Consider the following 12,875-nt stretch of genomic DNA (forward strand, 5'->3'; position numbering starts at 1 on the left):
GGTGAAGTGGGAGTTGTTTTGAACCATAGCAGCCCGATGAGACTTAGGTCATTTGTTAGGAGAAATGCCTGTTGAAGTCTAGGCGGCCATGATTGCTTACCTGTTGAGACTCGAAGATACTTGATCAAAGTATCTGATGATAGTCTAGGTTTAAACTTAAGAAAGTTTGATAACAAAACAACTGATGGTGGTTTGATGAATGTCTATGTGCAGGAGGATCTACGCGTGTTGCAATTACGCGAGCGCCACCCCGCGACACAGGGGTTGCGAGATCGTTTGACTCAGATCGAGATAGATTGTATTGCGGCTACTGGACTCTATGAGGTGATGCATATGCCCGTGATTCGGATGAATCACGGCCTGATTACAGCTTTAGCAGAGCGATGGCACAGTGAGACATGCACGTTCCATCTGGCGCAGGGCGAGATGACGGTGACTTTGGAGGACGTGTGGCGTATTCTTCGGATTCCGATTCGAGGGCAGCTGGTGACGTATGATCGATCCTGGGGGACAGTGTCTTGCCAGAGGATTTTTGACGAGGACGTATTCATTGATGATGGGTCGATTGCCTGGGAGGATATAGCGGCACTATATGAGCCCCTTCCAGCAGTATTGTCAGGGATCGTGGGAGGGCTTCTGTGTCCAGACAGGCGGTCACATGGATTGGCGGTCGGATGGGGACAGGTTATTGAGATGATGGTGACAGAGGGGACCCGATATGCCTGGGGGCCGTGCGTGCTAGCGCACATGTACCAGGAGCTGCACGAGGTAGTGTATCGGGGGAGAGGTTCGCTTGCAGTAGGCATGACGCTGTTGCATGTGTGGGCATGGGAGCATCTACCAGTGACTCGACCAGTGAGTCTGAGATTCCGAGCCGTAGACCAGCCCTATATGTTCATGTATAGTGGTATGATGAGCCAGCCCCACTTGGGGAAGCTAGAGTGGTGGCGGCGAGCATTAGATGATTTGGATGCAGTGATCTGGCGGCCATACTTGGAGTGTGAGCCATGGGAGGATGATGCGGAGGCACTACCTTATGTCTTCATGACCCGATTCCTTATTGGGAGGACCTCTTATCACGTAGAGAGACAGGTGCCAGGACGGGTTATGAGGCAGTTTGGACGGCAGCAGGGACTGCCGAGCGGATCAGGAGAGTATGCTCGAGTTATTCGAGAGCGGTATGCATGGGGTCCAGTGCTACCGTATGATCAGGCATTGGCAGAGTTCCAGACATTGCAGGCGAGGCCATGGGATCTACGACCGAGGGTCGTTGATGCAGGGGTTACAGCAGAGTATACCCAGTATCGGGCGGCGCACCCGATCCGACGGATATCAGATCCAGCGGAGCCGATCCCAGCATTTGAGGATGAGAGGGGACGGGGACGGAGAGGAGGGCGAGGAGGAGGGGATGGAGGAGGAGGTGGAGTAGGAGGAGGAGGAGGAGGAGGAGGAGGAGGTGGAGTAGGAGGAGGAGGAGGAGGTTTGGGGATGCCGAGGCAGCGGAGAGGGAGAGGTGGACTACCTCTGCAGATATCACAGGGACCATTGATGCAGGGAGGAGTGCAGCTGAGTGGGAGGGGGATGGAGAGAGAGATCCCGATGGATACAGGTGCAGGAGAGGGTGGTGCAGGGGAGTGTGGTGTAGGGGAGGGACCTAGTGGAGGGGGTGATACAGGTGCAGGAGCCATGGATATAGGGGAGTGTGGTGCAGGGGATCTGCGGGAGCATATGATAGGTTATTTGCAGACCCGGGTAGAGAGATTAGAGGCGGAGGTAGCAGCTAGAGATGTGCAGCTATTTGCACGTGAGTCAGAGCTAACAGTGGTGCTGCGGGAGAGAGATACTGCGGTGGAGAGATTGGCAGAGCTGCAGGAGAGAGTGCGGACTGGTGCACAGGGGCCTTCAGGAGAGGTTATGAGGGAGATACGGCGAGCACAGGCGGAGATAGAGTACTGGCGGGGGTTATATGAGCAGGTGGTACCGATTAGCCAACGAGCTCTCAGTTACTCACAGATGCGGCAGGCCAGATCTGAGCGATCACAGAGGATGCAGAGCAGTGGGGGAGTGATGGGTCTTTTGCGGCAGGATAGATCAGGAGATGTAGGAGGGAGTGGGGGTTCGATGAGGCCTCCACGGAGAGATGGATCAGGTGGTGCCGGTACCAGCGGTGGAGCAGGTAGGGGTGGGGCAGGTACAGCATCTGGCCAGAGCGGCATCTGAGAGAGCATTTTTGCATACATGTGTTGTATCATTGTCTATGTTTTGGACTGTATCTTGGATGGCTCTTGGTAGCCGATTTTGTAGACTTCATTGTACTCTGATATATGAGATGATATATATGAGGAGATCCCATATTTGTGATGATATGCATGTGATTATGTATGGACGCTTATGCATGATGATGATTTATTGCTTAGAGGTATATGTGTTCATGGATGCATTTGATGAGATGTTTCTTTTATGCATGTTTTTTATGATGATTTATGATGTGAGATACTGGCATATGAATGCAGGATGATATGTTCTTATGATGAGTTATGATGTGAGATACTGACATATGAATGCAGGATGATATGTTTATTGATGTTTGTGAATTTTGATGTGCTTCATGTATGGAATGCTATGATGATATGTGCTTATGCCGGATTTTATGAATAGGTTTTGATGATGTTTCCTATTGCAATGTAATGATGAGATGATTTATTTGCAATGGTTGAATAAATGATTTTATGTATAAATATACTAGGATGATATATGCTTATGTTTTTGATGGATGAACAAGATTGTATGACGTTTCCTTTTGCGATGTAATGATGAGCTGATTTATGTGATGATGTCAATGCAATGGTTAGATGAATGATTTTATGTATGGATATGCATCTAGATGTGTTTAGATGAATGTAATATGGATAATCAAAATGTTAAGTTCAAATGTTGAGATGATGATGTCGAAATGAATGCAGATGGATAAACAAATGTAAAGTGCAAGTGTTTATATGATGATATTAAAATGAATGTAGATGAATAAACAAATGTAAGGTACAATTGTTTATATGATGATATTAAAATGAATGTAGATGAATAAACAAATGTAAGGTACAATTGTTTATATGATGATATTAAAATGAATGTAGATGAATAAACAAATGTAAGGTACAAATGTTTATATGATAATGCCTAAATGAATGTTTCTAAATGCGTTTTAAATATGTTGGTAAGTGCAAATGATATTGGGATGATATGAGAACTAATGGGGATAATAACTGCTCCTTAATGTAATGATAATAAATGCAATGTGAATGAATTCTAAAATGAACATAATAAGATGCTTATTAATGAATGAATGAATGCACTGTGTATCTAAATGGATAAATGGATGTGTGTAATAATGAGTTGATAAGATGATAATGGATAATTTACACTGGATTTAGTAAATGATTTAAAACAATCAAAGACAATTTGATCCCATGAATGAATCTAATTATTTATGATTGGTGCAATGATGAAAATGATTTTGTTTAATGAAAACTAATGGCAACAATGAACTATATGCAATGTTTAAGTTTAAAAATGACATGAATGGTCGCAATGCCAGATGCACCTATATGCAAGGATGATATGATTATGCAAGGTTGTTTTAAGACTTTGCATAATGCATTGATGATGTATCAGAGTACTCGGTCGTGATTGTATCCAAGACCAGCTTTTATTAATCATTTTTACATGTAAAAGCCTATATATGAATGAATGGATGGGTGATATGCAACGGAATGCAAGATATAAACAGATGAGGTGAAATGACGATCCATAGTGCTCTATTTTCATCATTGAGCTTTAAAATGTTGGAAGAGAATACAAGCATCTTGACATAATGATTCAAGATGACCTGAGTATTTCTTTCATGGATTTTTAATATAGCAAGTTAATACAAATGACTTGATATAAGGGTCAAGTCGACCAGAGTATTGCTTGCGGAATAGACAAGGATTATCTCCTTTCGTGCATGACTTGGATCGTCCTCCTTGATCTTAGGCTGATCAGATCCTGAGACAAGTGCATACCGTACTAAGAAAATAAAACCTTTAGCCAATTTGGAGGAAGAGGAAATCAAAGGATGAGCATTGTACCTGCAACCAAACAGTATATATACATAAAGAATAAAGAATATGGATCCTTGGTAATGGTTCATGTTTATATAGTCGAGGTATACGCTGTAGTCAGCAAGCCGTAGTGATCTATGACTGCATTTTGCATAAGATCACGTAGCTTAGTGAACTTCCCACGTAGACACCATTAGTACATGCCCCAGAACTTCATCGGAAATGATGCGCAAACAAAACAAAACAATGCTGAAAAGATCCCGATACAGATAAACAAACGATTGTACTCACAAATCAACCAAGTATTTGATAGCCTAACATAATTTTCTTGTCAAAGAAAATGTCATCTTGTCTTTGTTTTGGTAAGGAAGGATGCATCCTTGGTTAAAGACAGGTTTGGATTGTTGATGTCGATTGTTTTGGTGTGATTGGTAAATGGTCATTTGTGTGAGTAGTTTGTCAATGTTTGTTTTGCATCTGATTGGATGAATATGTACAAGGTGTTGTCATGTTTTTGTGTGATTTTTGATGGGTTTTTCGATGTTTTTGGATTTTGTGAGTCATTTTTGAATGTTTTTGTATTTTGTGAGACATTTTTGAATGTTTTTAGATTTTGTGTTGAGACATTTTTGAATGTTTTTGTATTTTGTGTTGAGACATTTTCTGAATGTTTTTGTATTTTCTTCAGGACATTTTCTGAATGTTTTTGTATTTTCTTGATGATTGCTTGAATGAAGAGCGTAATGATATATAAGACAATGTAGAATCCACTTCCATTACGAGGGTAAGGGTATTGCCCCCAGTTTGTAGACCTGACTATGAAAAGGTGGGATGCTAGACGCATGGAGTACTTTCTTAATTGCAGATCAAATAACGAGCCATGGTTGGGATGGATGGATGTATATGTGCATGAATGTGATCGCAACAAGCTTTGAAAGATAATGGAGCTATTGCCTTTACGAGTGGCGCCTGTTTGCCAGGTTTTCACCATCGCACTTACCCAAGGTGCCACCGGAGTGGTTGTTCACCGTTTGGATGCATGATTTTCCTTTACTTTTTTGAATGTTTTTGTATTTTCTTCAGGACATTTTCTGAATGTTTTTGGTATTTTTCTTGATATGTAGGGGAACCTGATGCTCTGTATACCTTAGGTATAAAACCGTTTGAGGTGCATGCTATTGATTGGATCTGCGAGCGGTTCTCCTTCTGGTGTAGCCAATTGATATGCCCCGGACCCGAACACAGCAGTGACAACATATGGGCCCAGCCAGTTTGATTCAAACTTGCCTTGATGTTCTCTGTTTGGTTGGTTGCGAGGATTCTCTCGTAGAACAAGATCGCCTACCTCAAATGTACGAGGTCTAACTCGGTGATTGTAACTTCTACTCATGCGCTGCTGATAGGCTTTGAGGTGATTGTATGCAGCTTGTCTTTTCTCATCAAGTAACTCTAAGTCCTGAAGGCGTGAGACTCTGTATGCGTCATCATCGATGAGATTATGCAAGGAAACTCATAATGATGGTATCTCGACCTCAATAGGCAAGATAGCTTCTGCACCATAGACCAATGAATAAGGAGTTGCACCTGTAGGGGTTCGAATGCTAGTTCGATATGCCCATAATGCTGGATTCAATTGAACATGCCAATCACGACCGGCATCATTGACTGTCTTCTTTAGGATTCTCAATATGTTTTTATTGGATGCTTCGGCCTGACCATTGCCTTGTGGGTAATAGGGAGTGGAAAAGCGATGTTGGATATGAAATTTCTCACAAAGTTCACGGACATCCTGATTTTTGAAAGGGAGACCGTTATCTGTGACAATAGACATGGGTACACCATACCGGCAGATGATGTAATTGAGGATGAATGAGGCGATCTGCTTGCCGGTAACTTGGGTAAGTGGAACAGCTTCGATCCACTTGGTGAAATATTCGGTGGCGGTAATAATGAATTTATGGCCATTGGATGAAGATGGATGGATTTTACCCACAAGGTCAAGGCCCCATTGACAAAAAGGCCATGGTGTTGTGATTGGTTGCAGTTCCTGGGCCGGTGCATGTATCAGGTCGCCATGAACTTGACATTTCTTGCATTTCCTGACAAAATAGTAGGAATCCTTTTCCATAGATGGCCAATAGTATCCAGCTCGCATGATCTTCTTGGCTAGTGATGGACCACTTGAGTGAGTCCCACAAATTCCTTCATGTACCTCTTCCAGAACCTTTGTTATCTCATCTTGTTCCAAACATCGAAGGAGAGTACCATCAAGACTACGTCGGTATAGGGTTTCGGCAATAATGGTATATCGAGCAGTTTGGCGAATGAAGGTTTTTCGTTGGTTATTCGATTGGTTGGGAGGAAGGGTGTGATCGCGAAGATAGGTGTAGAACTCACCGTACCATGGGGATTCGGAACCGACAAGGCGACATATTATTTCCGATTCGGGGATATCATAAGCAGGAATCCAAAGCTGTTCTACCAAGAACTCGTAGCGTGTTGAATTCTGTGGAAGATCTAAGAGAGATGCGATAGTAGCCATAGCGTCAGCAGCTCGATTCTGATCTCTTGGTATCTGCTCAAAAGTAATAGTAGTGAATGATGTCTTTAGAGTGTCCACCATTTGCTTGTATGGCATGAGTTTATCATCTTTGGTCTGATATTCATCTGTTGCTTGTCGAATGACCAGTTGCGAGTCGCCATATACTTGCAGTTCTTGTAATTTCCATTGTATGGCTAGCCTGAGTCCTGTGATCAAAGCCTCATATTCTGCTATGTTGTTTGTGCATGGAAATGTGAGCCTGTAAGACTTCGGGATGCTATCACCTTGAGGTGTGATAAACAGAATGCCTGCCCCCGAGCCATGCCTAGTGTATGAACCATCAAAATATAGTTTCCATGACTGTGCTTCTGTAATCATGAATATCTCTTCATCTGGAAAATTGGAAATGAGAGGATGATCACCTATGAGAGGCGCATCGGCCAACTGATCTGCAATGACCTGCCCTTTGATAGCTTTACGGTCCACATACTCGATGTCAAATTCACTTAGAATCATTACCCATTTGGCTAAGCGACCTGTCAATGCTGCTTTGCTAAGTAAGTACTTGAGTGGATCAATCTTTGCAATGAGTTGCACCTTGTGTGTCAATAGATAGTGCCTCAGTTTAGTGGCTGCCAGGATTACTGCTAGGCAAGCTCGCTCAATAGGTGTGTAATTGAGTTCATAGCCAACCAGTGTGCGAGAGATGTAGTAAATAGCACACTCTTTTCCTTCTGCATTATGTTGTGCCAGTAGTACACCCAATGTTGTACTTGTTGCTGAAATATAGAGTAACAACGGTCTACTTGGATCTGGTGGCATCAACAATGGTGGATTCATGAGATAGTCTTTAAGTGCCTGAAATGCTTGCTGGCATCTGTCATCCCATTGAAAGCGTATGTTCTTGTGTAGCAGGTGTGTGAATGGGTGACACTTATCGGCTAATTGTGCAATGAATCTGCGGATGGATTGAAGTCGTCCTTGTAATGTCCTTAGCTGACTGATATTCTGTGGAGGTGGCATGTCCATTATTGCCTTAACCTTTGCTGGGTCGACCTCAATACCTTTGCTTGAGACAATGTATCCTAGAAGTTTCCCGGAGGTCACTCCAAAGACACATTTCTTTGGGTTGAGTCGAACATGATATTGTTCCAGTCTATCAAAGATTTGATCTAAGATATGGAGATGTCCTTCTCTTGTGAGTGATTTTGCTAGTAAATCATCCACATAGTCTTCCATCATAGTATGCATCATGTCATGGAAGATGGTGGTCATTGCTCTTTGATAGGTCGCTCCTGCATTCTTTAGACCAAAAGGCATTACATTCCAGCAGTATGTGCCCCATGGACATGTGAAGGCTGTCTTATGTTGATCTTCTGGTGCGATCTTTATTTGATTGTATCCTGAAAAGCCATCCATGAGTGAAAGCATGGCATGTCCTGCTGTTAGATCCACTATGATGTCAATATTTGGAAGGGGGAAGTCATCCTTAGGACATGCCTTATTCAGATCTCTGAAGTTAGTACAAATGCGGATGCCCCCTTTTGGTTTGCCGACTGGCACTATGTTGGAGATCCATTCTGCATAATCAATTGGTCTAATGAAACCAACATCTAGGAGTTTCTTGAGTTCTGTTTTGACTAGCACGGCAATCTGAGGATGCATCTTACGAAGCTTCTGCTTGATAGGTTTGGCTCCTTTTGCTACGGTGAGGTGATGCATGACTAAATCAGGATCAAGCCCAGGCATGTCTGCATATGACCATGCAAAGTTGATCTGACGCTGTTGGAAGAACTCTATAAATTGAGGCTGTTCCTCTGGAGTGAGAAGAGATGCCAGATGTATGATATGAGGGTTTTCAGGAGTCCCCACATTGTATTCTTTGGTCTCCTCAATGAGAATCGTCGATCGTTCCTGTTGTGTACTAGCAGGGAGAATGTCAAATCCTTCATCCTCAGGCGCCTCAGAGAGGTTTTCACCATTGGATACGCTCTTTCTTTTTACTTTTGTCGGATCAAACAGTGCCACAGTGTGGTTTTCACTGGAAGATCCATGTTTTATTGTTATATTTTTGCAGCTGAAGGGTTTGGCATCCGCCCCGAAGTATGTTGCGCTATTAAGTTCAATGGCGAATCCAGCTTTGTGATCCCCGCTTGGTAGATTATCCCTTAATTCCAAAAAGTCAATGATAGCCTCATCGTTTTGGAAGAGGTCAAGACATGGGGGATTTGGTTGGTTCTATTCGATGAGTTCAGGGTGGATAATGGGCATTACTTCATCGATTAGATTGAGTTCATTAGAGGTATCAGTGAGGGTTAAGACAGTGTGGTGAAGGTCGTTGATGGTACTCTCCCTGTCAGAATCAGGCGTAGGATGAGACGTAGGGTCTGTGGAAGATGTTTCCAGCTCAGGTACCCAAGTGGTCTTTATCTGTGCTTCTCCGTAAACAGGAATGTCTTTGCGTGGCGGAGGTGGTGATGTGTCTTCCTCATCTGAAGTGTTAAGCTGTACAGAATCAAATTCCCACTCATGTGAGTCGGTCTCTGAATCACTTTCCAGCATCCGATTGCTATACCATACTGGGATGTCTTTGGAGTTAAACACTGCAGGCGTGATTGGTTTATGTACTTTTGTGGTGATCGATGCTGCAGGAACCGTGATGGGGTTTAAAGGATTTGTTACTGGAAGTATTGGTAATGGTGACTCAGTGGCTTCTGCTAGAACTACTGGCGCCATAGATGTTACTGCGGGTTCTGATACAGTTGTTGCTACTATTGGTGTTGCTGATGGGATTACTGGTTCGTTTGGTGGTATGTTTGGCACTGGTGATGGTTGCGGTGGAGTTGTGAGCCTTGATGGGGCAGTGGGGATAGTGCTTGATGGTGCTTTGATTATAAAAGGTGTCCTCTTTGTAGTAGGTGGGCAATATGGTTTGCTAGGTTTTCCTTTGAATCTGAGTTTAGGAAGGACTTCTTTTTCAAAACCTAGGCCTGTATTACCTTTGGGCTTGAACTCTGGCAGCAGCGGTTCATGTCGTCCTTGTTTGCAGGATCCCAAAGCACTCTGACCATCATATCCCATTCTTTGCATAATGAGGAGGCCTTTGCCATACTGTTCTGTAGGAAGCGTAACTCGCGGTTTATCAGTGGTAACGGGGTCTTTATAGATCCAGTCTGCTAGGTCCTCATCTTGTGTTTCTTCCTCTTGACTCTTTCCAAGGACGAAAGGTGTTAAAGCACATGCGGGCGTGACTATGGATTGTTGGAGCAACTGCTGGGGTTTACCATGCGTTCTAGGAGAAGTGGGCATTTGTCCCACACAAAAGAGCTGACTTAAGTTATATTCCCCGGGACCTTCCTCTGTGACTTTCATCTTAAGCTTTTCTTGCTTGGGTATAGGAGTGTTTGAACTGGCAAGAGAGGCGGGATTTACATATGATGTGGAGGAAATGGCTTCCCTATTATTAGGAACAGTAATCTCTGGTTGATGGCTGATATTATGGCAAAATGCAAAGGGATTTGCATCACCCAGGATTGTGATCTCTGCACCGTTATGTGGGAACTTGATACATTGATGGTAGGTAGATGGAACAGCTTGCATGGCATGTATCCAAGGTCTCCCTAATAATAGATTATATGGCAGAGGAAGGTCCAGAACCTGACAAATTATGTGCTTTACCACGGGGCCCACTCGGATTGGTAGTACCACAGCTCCTTTGGATGAACGTTCTGCATCATCATAGGCCTTGATGGTGATCTTCTTGCGAGGATCCACTGATTCTACTGCATAGCCCAATGCTGTGACCAACTGTAGTGTACAAATGTTTAGGCCTGCTCCATTATCAATCAAGACTCGCTTGATCCTGTGTTGGTTGACAAAGCCTTCAATGTGGAGTGAGGCGTTATGAGGTTGCTGGAACGAAGAGTTGTCACTTTCGGAAAAAGTGAGACAAGGTGATGACTTTAGACTTCCAACCATGGCTTGAAATTGGTCCGTGTTCAGGTTTGCAGGGACTGACGCCTCTTGGAGTGCTTGATCCAAGATTGTTTTATGAGAGGGTGACAGATGCAAAAGCTCCAAGATGGATATAAGCGCAGGGGTTTTGTCTAATTGTTCCACAAGATTGTACTGCTTTGGGATGGAGGTGGTGCCTTGTGGAGCTGCCTTGATGGTAACTTTGCCGCGACGCGTAACAACATTGCAATTTGGGGTGGGATTTTTGAAGGTGATAGTTGCAATTTGTTCACTAGCATCATACAGGTGATTGACAGTGTAGTTATACGCAGCTTGCGTATAATCAGTGGTATCAGGACCTCGTCTGGAAGTGGAAGGACCCCTTTGATCTTGCGATGGAAGTGGATTTTTGAACATCTGATGATCATTATTGGTCGTTTTCGGATCATGTCCTTCAATCTCAATTTCTCCTCGATCAATAAGATCTTGAATGAGATCTTTCAATCGGTGACAATTACTTGTCTTGTGTCCTCTTCCTTGATGAAACTCACAGTGTTCAGTATCTCGCCACCACGCTGGTTTGACCTGAGGTTCATAGTTGGATAGCTTAGGTAGAGTGATCAAATTCTGAGAAATGAGTTGTCGGATCACTGTTTCAATGGGTTCCCCTAAGGGAGTGTATGTGCGTTTTTGTTTTTGTGGACGGGGTCTTGGTTCATCTTGAGATGTGATGTGACCTTGATTAGGAAGCACATTTGTGTTATTTTGAGGTGGAGGATTTTGTCCTGCAAATCGAACCACAGGTTGTGCATTTTGGACAGTCTGAGCATCCACCACTCCATCGTTAACGATATTCTTATTCTTGTTCCAGAAGTTCGGTTTATCACTATTGAAGCGCGGGCGAGGACCATCTTTGGGTTCATTAAAGATTTTGATGAGTCCTTTTTTGATGAGTGCCCTTTCACATTTTATACCCTTGGTGATCATATCGTTAAAAGAATCGGTGTCTTTGACATCCAGGTGAAATTTCATTTCTTCGTTTAAGTTGGAAATGAAAATTTCCACTAGTTCTCGTTCAGGTAACTGAAGAGAACGTCTGCTAGACATTTGGCGCCATCGTTGCAGGAATACTGAGAATAATTCACCTGGTTTTTGTTTGGTGTTGCATAGATCAGCCATGGTGATGTCGCGTTCAATATTATAAGAGTAATGAGATAGGAACTTCTGGATGAGTTCCTCAAATGTTCTAATGCCACCTGGTAGTCGAGAAAACCATGATGTGGTTGTTCCTCCCAAGCTTTGGGGAAAAAGGCGCATTAGGTATGTGTCCTCATAAGCCACTTCAAGACAAGCGGAATGAAATTCTCGGACATGATCGCGGGGATCTCCCTTTCCTCTATATTTTTCAAATTTTGGTGTTTCGAACCCGCGTGGAAAAGGTGGCATATAAAGATTCCTATCAAACGGATAGGGACAGATGTCGTTAAGTGAGAATTGATTGGTCTTAACACCACTATGAAGTTGTTGGGCGAGATTCTCAACTTGTTGCCGCAACATCTCTATTTCATTAGGAGGAGGAGGTGGTGGGTTACCTCGAGGGATGTTATATCTGATGGGATCTCTACGCCTTTCCTCCTCATGGCGACTTTGTCTTTCTGATGCTTGTCTTAATTGGGCAAGATCAAAGTCTGAGGGGAGTTTGGCTCCTTCTTGAGCGAGTCTTAAAAAGTGAGCATCCGCATTGCTCCTTAGTATTTCATCGAATAATCTGTTAAAATGAGGGTTATGCTGAACCCTTTCGATTGTTGAAGGAGTGGGAGTACTTGGGTTTTCATCATTCACATTTCCTCCAAGTGCTTCTTGAAATTCATTGAGGTTGTCCTCTTCTTCCTCAATTTCTATTTCTCGCTGCCTTGATCGTGATCGGGTTTGAGCCATTTTGTTTGCAAATTTGTTTTTTGAAGTTGATTGAAGATGATGATGAGTTGGTGATGAAGGATGGATGTTTTTAGTGGATTGGTGGTATGTAGGTCTCTAGCACTCTAAGGTAGATGTAACCAAAATTCCTTCTTTGAATTGCTTGCTTGTTTTGATAAGTTTTGATGTGATAAGGTGTAGAGAAATCTGAGATGTGTTACAGATTTTGACTACCTAGCAATGAGAGGATTCACTCATGAACTAGTTTTAACCTGCGTAGATGTGTCTCTTAGGATGAGCTTATCCTAGATGTAGAAACAATCTAAAAGTGATGTGATGTGTTTGATTTCAAGCAATATCTA

This window comes from Cryptomeria japonica, chromosome 7, assembly GCF_030272615.1.
Source record: "Cryptomeria japonica chromosome 7, Sugi_1.0, whole genome shotgun sequence".
NCBI lineage: Eukaryota > Viridiplantae > Streptophyta > Pinopsida > Cupressales > Cupressaceae > Cryptomeria > Cryptomeria japonica.